The following is a 12,161-nucleotide window of genomic DNA, read 5'->3' on the forward strand; positions in this document are numbered from 1 at the left end:
CAGAGCGTCCTGACCGATCTTCATCCAGGCCAGTCCCTTAACAAAGCCAACAATTGCCCAAATAATTATTTCCTGCTGTGGGCCGCCCCCCACCCCCACCCCCTTTTGTTTGTTAAATCCTATTTTCCCTTCTACTTTCCTGTTGACTGCAGCTAAGTTGAATCTGATCCAATCCATCTCACACTGGGTCAGCAAAACCCCCAGCTTTGCTGGGTGTGGGGTGGGATAGGGTGGGGTGAGGGGTTAACCCTTTGAGTGCTGTCTTTTATTCCCATAGCCAAGGGAGGTCTGCAGTGATGGGGTGGAGGCAGAGCATGACAAGAAAGGAGACTGACATGGAGTATCTTCTATTAGGATCAGGACCATTTTTTGATAAAAGAAGTTCATGACTCTGTTCCTATTGTCAGTGAGCATCCAGACTAACAGAAAGATGAAGACTGTATTTTCGGGTGGGCGGTGCATCCCCAAGGGAGTCAGGTCACTTCCGCCCAAAGCTTTCTCTAGAAATGTGGCATAGATTTGAAGTGAAGAGCATGTCAACCAAAAATTTTTAAATGAAGGCAATCACCTCTGAGTAACAGAATTACCAGAGTGGCTTGAATTAAGAGAGGGAGGAGAGGGCGACTTTGTGTCACAGCTTAAAGTCATTAGTGCTGGGAGGGGAGTTCTCATCTGTGGTTTTTCATTGTTTGAAGACTGGGAGGTGTGGTGTTGCTGAGGTCGGATGGCTGGGCCGCTGAGCAGCGAGAGCGAGAGATCCCTCGATGTCATACCCAGGAAAGAGAAACAGCTGTGAGGACACCCCAGCCAATATCAACAAGTGTGATTTTCTCGAGAGCATGGAGTGGCTCCCGTCCTCCATTGTGTGAAAACTGTCCCCATCCGGTGAGAGTTTATGGATCTCTCTGTAAGCAGAGCTGGTGTGGGGACCTGCACTTGGCTATGGGTCCCTGCTGGCCAGAAACGCAGCTTATGTTTCTGCAGGTGAAATGCCTGGGTCAAAGCATTTTCCTTCGTGGCGGATGGGCTCAGATTTCCCTCCTCAGATAGATGTGCGATTTTAGTTCTGTCTGCACCATACAAGCTTCTTTCCCTCGGGCCACGCTGTAAGGATGATGTGATCAAACTTTGATAAATTCTGCCCATACAACTCACCCTCTGTGTTTCCCAATTCGGCATCTGGATGTTCAACCAAGTATGTACTAAGTGTAGCTAGGCCCACAGTCATTGGTGCTGTATAGACAGAACACTTTTAGAGTGTTTTTCTTGCCGTCATTCCCTAAACACTACAGAATACCATCTGCTCACATAGCGTTTGTATTGTACTAGGTACTCTAAGTAATCTAGAGATGATGCACAGAACATTGGAAGATATGCTGAGGGTCCATGGAGTCCTGAAACAAGCTTTCAACCAATCCCAAGGGTTTACTTAAGAAATGGCCTGGCTGGATTTTTTTTTTCCTCATGTGTCATGTGTGTAAGGAGTATCTTCTGGAAGTCCCATGTTTAATATGTCATCTTTCCATGAGTTATACTGTCATACATCTTGCTTAGTTTCTATGAGACTAAGTTTCTGTAACGTGTTTACAAATGTTCTCAACGTATCTTCTACAGGTGCGTACCCCAAACCACAGCTCTCAGGAGGCGGCTGTGCAAAGGCCAACCGTTTGAGGCCGGTTTGAGCCGTGGAACAAGGTTCAGTCTCACAAGAATGAGGACAGGGGATGTAGTTTAGTGGTGAAGCATTCCTAGCTGAATAAGACCCTGGGTTTGATTCCCAGCATACACATACATATACACACACAGACACACACATGCACGTACACATACACACACACACACACACACACACACACACACACACACACACACACCCATCCCTTAATACCCTATTCAAGAATATTACTTTTGGGTCATTACATAATTTGAGAATGTTTCCCAAACCTTTTACTTTGCCCGTAGTTTTTTTTGTTTATTTTCCTTAAAAAGAGTTTTGTTGCTGCTATTTTTTCAAGTGATGGAATTGTTCAGTCTCTTGGGATGGTTTCAGATGCTGTACTGTAGTTAACCGGGCTTTCCCTTTCCTCCCTGGCTATATAATATTCCCATTTATCTGTAAGCCGTGAAATAATAGAAATTGAAGGAATGTAAAACTCATGAAAACCTTTTTCCATTAGTTGATGCATTGTCAAATGCAAATGAATTTGACATTGAATGCAAGGGACAGGTTTCCAGGAAAGTATAAACTTCCAAAACTGACCCCGGGGAAGAAGGAGAATCCAAACCAATATAGTCCTGCAGAAGAGGTGGAGCTGTCAAAGAACAATCCACCACAGAAGCACTGGGCCCCAGGTATTCCACAGGGAATTCTAACACATCATTATGTAAAATAATAATAATAATAATAATAATAATAATAATAATAATAATAATAATTCCATGGCTTAGGAAAACCAGGAAACAGAGCAAAAGAAGGAAAATGTCCATTTTTACAATAGTAACTTACAATTTTAGCTACTTGACAGCAAAACCCAAAGATTGCAAGGTAGTTAACTTTTTAATAAGTATTTATCTTAAAATCTTAAAATAGAAAACACCAAAATAGTTACATAGCTAAGCAATGTCCTAGGCATGTGTAGAGCCAATAGAATGAATGTATATTTATTACAAAGGGGATTTACCTGACTGACTTACATGTGACAAGCGGGTCGTCCAACAGTGGCTGTCAGCACACTGGAAAGGCTAAGAATCTGGTAGCTGCTTAGTCTGAGACTGGGTGCCTCAGCAGTCTTGATGATATACCACAGGTCTAGAGGATTCCTAGAGAGTCACTGTCTGTAGTCACATTGGAAGGCTGAAGAAGCTGGGTTCCGATGTCAACAGAGGATGGCAGCAGCAGAGCCTGTAACAGAGTAGATGCACCTACCAGCAGAGAGAGAGCACAGACAGGCAAAGGCTTCCCCCCTCTTTCCTCAAGCCTGTTTATATCTGTACTGATGCTGGAAGATGCTGTCCTCTCGGGGAGGATCTTCCATCTTCCTTTATTCCTTCCATGAAATGGCCTCACAGACCTACCTAGGGGTGTGTTTTTTAAGCATGCTAGATTTAATCAAACTGACAATCATGATTAACCATCACAGAATGCATGATGGATTAAATAATTAAGAAATATACAAAGGCAGTATTTCTTTCCAGATTGTTTGATACAATCTCATGTTGGTTCTTGATAAAATACTTGTGATATTAATGATAGCATTTATCTCAATCTCAAATCCCACATAGACCATATTTGATGCTAATAGGATTTCTACTGGAATAATGATGATTAAATAGATACCACTTTAAAAATTATTTTATTTGCCTCGAGGTGGTAGCACATGCCTTTAATCCCAGCACTCAGGACACAGAGGCAGGCGATCTCTGTGAGTTTGAAGCCAGCCTGGTCTACAGAGTGAGTTCCAGGACAGCCAGGGCTACACAGAGAAACAAACCTTGTCTTAAAAAACAAACAAACAAACAAAAAAACCCCAACAAAACAGAACAAAAAAGCTTTAAAATCCCTACTTCAGAGAGCATGTGGCCACTTTCACACACACTAGAATAGTGGCAATTGTACCCATTCTTATTTAAGAAGGTTATACCATGCAGATGTGAGGCTTCACAGCTTACATGAGATGGTAAACAAAATGGCAAAGCACTTGTGAAGCACGAGCAGCAGCATTCCAGGAAGAGATACTCCCTTGTGAGTTTTTAGTAATGGCAACAATGTGACACCACTGTATGCACCAACAGTCCTTCACACTACTTATGAGTACAGACTCAAGGCTAACACTCAGATCAGTAAACTGAGTATGGCCGGCTTGTAATCTCTTCATCCGAAGTTCAAGGTCAATCCTCATCTACCAAGTTTGACCAGCACCTGTCTTAAAACATAATTAAATCTGTGGACTGGAGAGATGGGTCAGTGGTTAAGGGCATTGGCTGCCCCTACAGAGGACCTGGGTTCAGTTCCCAGTATCCAACATAGGTAGCGCACAAGCCTGTTACTCCAGTTCCAAGTGATCTGATGCCCTCTTCTGGACTTTTCAGGAACTGCATGCACTTGGGGCGCTTACAAGCATGCAGGCAAACACTCATACACATAAAATAAAAATAAATAAGGAAAAATTCAATCTGAAAATACTATTACAGGTTTGTTAATTAAATTGTAAGCAGATTATAACACAGGACATGTCAATAATCTTCATTCTTTTTAAAAAAATCTTTATGTGTGTTTGTGTTCATGTATATTAGTGTAGGCACACATGAGCCACCTTGAACATGTGGCAGTCAGAGGTCAACTTTGTGTATCAGTATCTGTCTCCCACTGCTTTTGTGTGCCACTGCATACACCAGGCTACCTGGCCCACGAGCTCTTGGGGTCTTCTTGCGTCTGTCTGCTCCTGGCTCCCTGTAGGAGGACTGCGATTACAGATGTGTGCTTATCACGTCCAGCTATTCTGGAGTCTGGGGATTTGAACAGAGGTTTTCAGAATTGCACGTCAGGTGTTTTACCCACTGAGCTGTCTCCTTAGCCCCGTTTCATTTATAACAGTTGCACAATTCACCACTGGATAAAGTGTCATAAAGTGCATAAAGTGACACTGGATAAAGTGTCAGTCACACCGCTGTTGACTGACATCTGGGAGACCCACAAACTCCAACTTTTATAGACAAGGCTTTATGGTGATCTGTAGCTGGAGGGCTTCTCTCCAGGTTCCCCAAGCCCCGCAGTCCCACAATCCACTTATAAAATAATCACTCAGACGCTTGTATCACTTATAAACTGTATGGCCGTGGCAGGCTTCTTGTTAACTGTTCTTATATCTTAAATTAACCCATTTTTATAAATCTATAGCTTGCCACGTGGCTGGTGGCTTACCGGCTTCTTTACATGCCCTTCTCCTGGTGGTGGCTGCAGTGTCTCTCCCCTCAGCCTTCCGCTTCCCAGAATTCTCCTCTCTCCTTGTCCCACCTACTTCCTGCCTCGTCACTGGCCACCAGTGTTTTATTTATATAGAACAATATCCACAGCACTTGCCCTTTTTTCTTTTTTTTTTAAAAAAGGAAGGTTTTAACTTTAACATGGTAAAATTATATATAACAAAGCAATTACCGAGGAAGAATTATAGTTACAATATTAAAGAAGATGTCCTATCTATCTTATATTTGTGAGTTTAAGGTTTTATATCTAACTTATCTTTTATCATAACTGAGGAAATTACAACTATCTAGTTTTCAACCACATCAAAGACCTGAGAAGGACCATAATGGTACCTGAGAAATGGTAGATGGATGCAAGCAACTTTCAGGAATCTTGCAAGAGTAGACCAAGACAGCTGGCAGCCTGGACAGTCACCTAATGTTTTTCAGCATTGTTGGTGCATTTAGATTGGCTACAGGCCTAGAATATCTGACAGACCATTTTCAGAAGCAGGAATTTTGAGAGACCATCTTACCCTGTCTTGGCAGAGTATAGTGGTCACTTTCCTTGTGTCCCGCTTGTCCAGAAAGGACAGCATTGCATTTGTACTGTCAGCCATCAAGGCAAGGGCAGTTCTTTGCCCAGTAGGCCATTTTGTGCCAAAAAGACAAACTTCCAAATGGAAATGTCTTAGAAGCCCAACATTCTCTCGGGATCAATTGGTGCAGCCAGGAGCAATTGTGTCTCACATCAACAGAATTTTAAGTTATTTAAATGCCATATTCTCTAGGTCTATGAAGTGTTTGAAGATTACCTATCTATCTGAAATATATCTATGTATACCTAGAAAACTTAACTAACATGGCTACAGATATGATTATCATAGATGACTAATTATTAATCTATTTTTTAATTATCCATTACAATTTTAAATGAGTTACATAAACATAATACCTCAAACAAGAATAGAATATATATATACACAGTATAACAATATTAACTTCAAGTTTGTATCAATAAACTAAAATCCATACCAATGTAAAACATTTTAAACATAAACTAAAATCTATACCAATGTAAAACATTTTAAACAAGTTGTTCTTTAAAAGTAGGTTAATTAATCTATCCTTTTATCTTATCATCTCTATATCCTCCTATATATCTATATTATATCCCCTTTTCTTTTTTAGAAAGAGATTACATTTATAATCAATCTGTTTTAAATAAAAATATTGGTTTTCTCTGTCCCACACCAGAGGGCTCTTTTGATTTGGGACACAAGAATTGCCTAACCATTTTTTTTTTTTTTAAAGCAATATATCTGGGTTTAGAGGGGGAGTGAGCCAATTCCACCTCTAAAGCCAGCTTGGTATATTTGGGAATTTGGGCGTAGCATCTCTTACTACTTCCTGCTGGAGGGGGGCGCTGTATCTTATGGGGATGCAAAGAAAATTTTAGACCTATGGGGTAGTCCGTGAGGCTGTATTGTTTGAACCAGTTGCCTTGAAACCACTCTGGATGCTGGATCATCTGGGCCATGGTGTCATCGGAGACCTTTCAGGGGGTCTTGGCTGTTGAAACCTGATGTATCTTAATCTGGAACAAATCCATAGCCTCTGGCTTTCTGTGGAAACAAAAGCAGAACCTCTTTTCCAAAGCAACATATCCTTAAATCCAAATTTTGAAGTCAAGGTACCTTTAAAATATACATTTTGGCATAACTCAACAGCTTTTGCAATCAAATGTTTTTCTTCAGTTACAAATATCAAAGACAACATAATCCAGATTCTCTGTGTGGTAGCCATCGTTACGTGGCTTATTTTTTATATTACCTTGAGCCTTGAGCCTATTGCTTTAAACTGTACCATTCTAAGACTGAAACTGCGCTGTGGCTGCTGGCTCCACCCACTTTAGCTGCCCAACATGGCAGTGGTACATTTTCCGCCAGCTCTGGGAGTCATCAAGTCTCAGAAATAGTGGGTCTAAGCTTTTATCAAAGCAGCATGTAGCCCAGAAACCTTTTTTTTTTTTTTTTAATACTAGTAAAGACTAAATCTACCACACAGCTTAATGTGCCGCTGGCAGACGCCTCATTCCCGCCATACTGCCGGTCAAACGCACACGCCAGGAACCCGCCAGTGTTCAAACCCGCGTTTTGCGGCGTCTAGCTGCTCATATGAGACAAGAAGCAGGAACCTGGTTTTGGCTCTGTTTAGAATTGGTTATTAAATATTCTCAGGTTTAAGGTGGAAGCTTGAGCCGTTGGGCGCCATTTGTAGCTGGAGGGCTTCTCTCCAGGTTCCCCAAGCCCCGCAGTCCCACAATCCACTTATAAAATAATCACTCAGACGCTTGTATCACTTATAAACTGTATGGCCGTGGCAGGCTTCTTGTTAACTGTTCTTATATCTTAAATTAACCCATTTTTATAAATCTATAGCTTGCCACGTGGCTGGTGGCTTACCGGCTTCTTTACATGCCCTTCTCCTGGTGGTGGCTGCAGTGTCTCTCCCCTCAGCCTTCCGCTTCCCAGAATTCTCCTCTCTCCTTGTCCCACCTACTTCCTGCCTCGTCACTGGCCACCAGTGTTTTATTTATATAGAACAATATCCACAGCAGTGATCATTTACTAAAAACGGATGCTAGTTATTACATTAGTTTTCTACAGCTGCTGTAACAAGTTACCCCAAAGTTGGTAGCTTAAAATAACAAAGGTTTATTTTCTCAAGATAATGGAGATAGAAATTCAAAGTCAGTCTCACTAGACTGAGTTCATAGCAACAGGAGGGTCACATTCCCTTTGGAGAGTCTAGCTCAGTGGTCCTCAACCTATGGGTCATGGACTCTTTGGGGAGTGAATGAACCTTTCACAGGGGTCACATATCAGATATCCTGCATGTCAGATATTTACATTATGAGTCATAACAGTAGCAAAATTATAGTTATGAAGTAGCAATGAAAATAATTTTATGGTTGAAGGTCGCTACAACATGAGGAACTGTATTAAAGGTCACAGCATTAGGAAGGTTGAGAACCACTGTTCTAGCTTGTCCTTTCTTCTTCTGGAGTTCCACAGTTGGTGGCTGCATCTTTCCAATCCCTTCCTCTGACCACATTGCCTCCTCCTTCTCTGGACCAGCTTTCCTGGGCCTCCCTTCTTAGGATGCTCGCAACTATATTTAGAGCCCAGCAGGGAGATCAGGACAAGCTCCTGCCTCATGATCCTGAACTGACCCAGGCTCCTTCGTTGCATATTTCTGTCTGTATACATCTACATGTGAATGTGTGCACATGAGTATTTATTCATTTGCTGTATCTAAGAACACTTTTCCATTCCCAGGTTTCAAAGATAAGGCCTCAAGACTCTTTGGCAAAAATGAATAAATAATCATATAACTTTGTAGGTGTCCAACTTTTGGAGACAATTTTTTTCAGGGTCTAGGTTCTTTGCAGAATTTTTTTTGAGGAGTCTAGGTTCTTCCCCATGACTGGTTCCTTTATTCAGCAGCACCTCCATTGTCCCAAATCAATGCAGTTCCAGCCCACACAAAGTGAAAGCAGTTTTCTGAGGCCCTGGGTGTCACCTTAGGTAACTCGAATGTGACATGCTGTGTTTACCTTTTTTCTAGGGAGGTGCAGCTGCCCTCAGCACGCTTGGTCTGTAGCTGTCTGGTTGATGATCTCGGCCTATGGGAGGGTCCAGGCTGTTTCTTCCCTTGTTTCTCTTGTCAAACGTGAGGATTAGCTCATGTTATCTGCATGGACAGTAGCACCTTCCCTAACACTCACACACCAGGTCCTGGCAATTTTAACAGAGAGGAAAAGCAAAAATCTTTACAAGCCGTGAATTTCCCACAAAATTCCCAAGTCTAAAGGTTTGTTTTGTACGATAAATAGTTCTTACCTACTTATCAGCTGTGCTGTCTTGGCCTGGGCATGGAAGAAGGAATCACCCATTCGAATTCCACGTTGTAGGCTGGCTGCAATCAGCTCTCTGCTTTCTTTGGTCTTTCAGGATTGCTAGCGGGAAGCTCAATGGCAAACGCATTGAAGGACATTGCCGGGTGCAGCCTCAGGGTAGGCTCAGGCTTTCTCCACAAATCCAACACCATCTCGGCAGCAGCTTTCTGCATTTCTTCACTTCTCAACTCCATGAGGCTCAAGGTAAAGCTCCTGTGACTTGACATTGTACGGGCAAGGACTCACCTCCTGGATCTCCCACCGACAGAGACAGAGTTACCGAATCTGATAAACTGGTGACGGGGCACAATCAAGAATGCCTGTTGTTGTCTTGAGGACTCCGGGAGACGGTGGTTGTCACGGAGCAGTATGGCTGGCACATGGGCACGGTTCACTTTCACTTCAGCTCTTCCTCTGGATTCTCTCAAGCTCAGAGTTCTCCTCTTGGACCGTGCATATATGGCACATTACACATATGAATCATACTTCTGCTTATTAAACCAGACATTATAGATCAATATTTATATTCAATCCATCTCAAAAGCTTTTTTGTTCCACAAAAAAACTTTTCATTTTTTTAAAATTGAAAGTAGACTTTCTTTTCATATAAAATATTCTGGTTATGGTTTCCCCTCATCCAACTCCTTCCAGATTCCCCTCCCCTCAAGCCGCTTCAAATGCTTTTTTTCCTTTAAGTTTTTTTTTCTTTTTTTAGATTTATTTCATGTGTGTGTCTTGCCTGTATTTATGCATGTGTACTACGTATGCGCCTGGTACCTGCATAGGTCAGAAGAGCGCATCTGATCCCCTGGAACTGGAGTTACAGATGGTTGTGAGCCACCACGTGGGTGCTGGAAATGGAGACCAGGTCCCCTGCAAGAGCAGCAGTGTTCTTAGCTACTGGGTCACCTCTCCAACTCCACTAATCCATTTTTTTAAAGACATAAAATGTAGAAGCAGATCCATTTGTATTCTTGATCAATCTTGCCCCTGTCTCTCAAACACAATTTTGAAAATGTTGGAAAATTTTTAAATAGCTTGCTACATATTTTTTTGCTGCAAAATTAATATATACATATATATTGTTTTTAAAATGTATAAGAACTGCTATTACGCTGTGCATGTCCTTTTCTGTTCTGATATTTGGATGGAATCAATAATCTATCTTAGAGATTTACAAATCTAGTTCACTTATTTTATATGTAATAAAATACTTCATTGAATAAAAATTGATGTTTATTAATTTTTCTATTAATGAACAACTAAATCTAGTCTTACAATGACTCCAAAATGACCATTTCTAAATTAATTAATTTTATTTTATGTGTATGGATGTTTTGACTGAACATCTGTTTACTGTATATGTACAGTGCCCACGGAGGCCAGAAGAGGGGGTTGGATCCCCCAGAGACAGAGTTACAGGCAGCTGTGAGCTGTCATGTGGGTGCTGGGAACCGAACCCGGATCCTCTGTAAGAGCAGCAAGTGCTCTTGGCTGCTGAGCTGTCTCTCCGTGCTCTGAAAGGAGTATTCGTGTATGAGTTTCCTCGTTGTTGCTGTTATTTTAAACAAATACTTCAAGCAGCTGCTGAGATGGCCCAGCAGGGAAATGGGTTTGGTGCCAAACCTGACGGCCTGAGTTCGAGCTCTGGTGGAAGGAGAGGGAACCCACTAATACAAGTCGTCTTCTGACCTCCACTCGTGTGCCCTGGCACATGCAGGCTGCCTGCTCCAAGAAATAAATAATTGTGAAAAAGTTAAAAATACTTCACAGATGAACTGTTTGGGCACATATGAAAGAATTATATCACCTACTATCAATTTGCCTGCATATTTTTTTTTATCAGTATGTGTTAACCATACAAAGTGTAGGATTTCAGGATAGCATTTCATCACGTACACGTAACCCGCTTTAATAATATTATCTTTACTCTGCATTATCCCCTCCTTCCTTCCCAATCCCTTTCTACACCCCAGTGTTTCTCCTTTTCCTTTTTGTCTGAACTCCCATCCCCCACTGAAAATAAATAATATTTGTCTTCCTGAGCTGGCTCATTTCATTTAATATGGTCTTCTCCGTTTCTACCCACTTCCCTTTAGATGCCAGGGTTCCAGTTTTCTTTATGGCTGAGCAAAGCTCCATTGAGTAATTGTCTGTCAGTGGACATCTGTGATGGTTTGAAAGAGAATGTCCCCCACGGGCTCATGTGTTTGAACACTTGGTCCCCAGTGGGTGGTGCTGTGTTGGGAGGATACGGAACCTTCAGGAGATGGAGTCCTATTGGAGGAAATTCATCACTGGGGGTGGGCTTTGAGAGTTTATAACCTCACCCCACTTCCGTCTCACTCTCTCTGTTTCCTTCCTGTGAAGAGAGATGTGATCTCTCAGCTTCCGGGTCCAGCCACCTGCTGCCATGCCTCCCCACCAAGGACTCTCTCTCTCTCTCTCTGGAACCCTAAGCTAAAACAAGCCTATTTCTCCTCTACGTTTATTTTGGTCATGGTGTTTTATCACAGGAACGGAAAAAGAATACAGCATCTACTTAGAGCTCCTGCTCAGTCAAAGAAGCAGTTGCTAGATAGCCATGGTCTGCTAAATATTCACCCAACAGGGGAGTTATCTGGAATATATGTGAAGAGCTAAAAAACTTGAACCATGTAAGTGCGGTAATCCAACAAGTGAGCAATGGATACAGACTTCAACTTGAGAAATACAAATGCCTGATAACTATATGAAAAAATGTCCAGCATCCTTAGCCACCTGGGAAGTACAAGTCCAAGCTGCATGGAGAGTCCATCTCAGGAAGACAAAGAGCCACACGTGCAAGGTGCTGCAGGGTGGGGGAGGAACCCTTGAACACTGCTGGTCGGAATGTAAATTAGTGCAGCTACAGTGAGAATCAGCAGAGGCTTCCTCAAAGCACTGTGATCAGAACTACCATGTGATCCAGCCACACCATGGGCTGTACCCTGGAAGGAATCAGTTTGCTACAGAGATGACTGACAGCATCATGCTCACCAAGGCACTGTTCATATTGCTCCCAATAGCCAAGCTATGATATCAATTTATGATAAAATTTTACTGTATCTCCACTGTCATCATTTCTGGGAATGATCGGAGAATATGAATGACCCTTTTTTTCACATCATCACCAACACTGAATAATCTGATTCATGCTTGTGTTTGCTGATCTGGTAGATTATATTCTTGGTCATGTGTCTGGCGAGTAGGGGACTGG

The 12,161-nt window shown here is 42.1% G+C and overlaps 1 long non-coding RNA gene across 1 annotated transcript; it reads left to right on the top strand.

The window, feature by feature from the left end:
- Positions 1-252: 252 nt before the first annotated feature.
- Positions 253-9,454, top strand: LOC143274208 (uncharacterized). Its single transcript, XR_013052654.1, has 2 exons — positions 253-885; positions 8,979-9,454. It is a non-coding gene; the product is annotated as an uncharacterized LOC143274208 (long non-coding RNA).
- The last annotated feature ends 2,707 nt before the right edge of the window (positions 9,455-12,161 follow it).

Source organism: Peromyscus maniculatus, chromosome 7 (assembly GCF_049852395.1).
Source record: "Peromyscus maniculatus bairdii isolate BWxNUB_F1_BW_parent chromosome 7, HU_Pman_BW_mat_3.1, whole genome shotgun sequence".
Taxonomy (NCBI): Eukaryota; Metazoa; Chordata; class Mammalia; order Rodentia; family Cricetidae; genus Peromyscus; species Peromyscus maniculatus.